Below are 1,308 nucleotides of genomic sequence, written 5' to 3' on the forward strand. Positions count from 1 at the left end.
TTTGAATCAATCCCTCCAGAAAGTTCAGTACCATTAAGATCTGTTTTTGAATCAATCCCTCCAGAAAGTTCAGTACCGTTAAGATATGAGTTTGAATCAATCCCTCCAGAAAGTTCAGTACCGTTAAGATCTGAGATTAAATCAATCCCTCCAGAAAGTTCAGCACTATTAAGATCTGTTTTTGAACCAATCCCTCTAGAAAGTTCAGCACCGTTAAGATCTGATTTTTTTAATCAGTCCCTCCAGAAAGTTCAGTACCATTAATAAAGCTTTTGTCCTCCATTGATAAATGTGATTTATTGTTTTTAATTTTTTACGTTTATGCCCCTACTGGTGATTGCTGACCCATTATATTTAATTCGATAAAGAAATCACAAACCACGCTTTACTTTAACAGCTCTATTAGTTGCAAACGTGGCTGTTTCATCATGATACAGAAGTTATAACTATATATATGATAAAAGATCAACGTGTACCAATACTTTCTTAACATATATATATATAAGTTTCATGCGAAACATTTGCAGCAAAACAAAAACGAAATAAACATCATTGTACCACATTAAAGTTTTTTGTTGTTGGTTTTTTAGTAGAATAACATTACTGAATGATTGTAAATGATTAACTGTTCTGGAAAATTTTGAATAAAACTTAGTTTGTGTCATTACGATAACTACATTTTTTTTTAATTCTTAAAATGTTACTATCATTCTTATGTAATATATTCTTTTGGGTGCATGGCTGGAAACAACGTTAGTCCTAATGCTCACGTTTTGTTAGAAAGGTGGTCCAGATATGTTCGGTATAATGTACTAGTTGATCATTTACAGAACATAAAGAAACTTTAAAATAAGACTGAACTGAACTTCGGACGAACTGGGGAGAGTAAGCTGATGAAAATAAGTTTTGTGTTTTATTAGATATTATTCATATCGCACGATTGCGGATTGTTTTCTTCAATAGAGGTACGAAATTAGTTAGTAAGTGGAATTTCTGTTTAAACGTAGTATATTTTAAAGTCAGACCTATTGGAGAACAACGGTAGCAACGCTAACATCGAAACTTGAATAAATAAATCATTAGGTGTATTGGACTTTCCATTATTTCCATACGACGGAGCTTTTGGCAGTGGAAACTACGCTGCAGGGCTATTGTCAACATGCATGGTCGATTGTTTGTTTGTTTTGAATTTCGCGCAAAGCTACACTGAGTGGTTACAAGTAAATAGATACCTAATTTTTCGTCATTTAACTGATTTATGCTAACTAATTTGTGTTCACAGAGCACTATATAAATGAAAATGGTCCG

Source organism: Limulus polyphemus, unplaced genomic scaffold, assembly GCF_000517525.1.
Source record: "Limulus polyphemus unplaced genomic scaffold, Limulus_polyphemus-2.1.2 Scaffold1278, whole genome shotgun sequence".
NCBI lineage: Eukaryota > Metazoa > Arthropoda > Merostomata > Xiphosura > Limulidae > Limulus > Limulus polyphemus.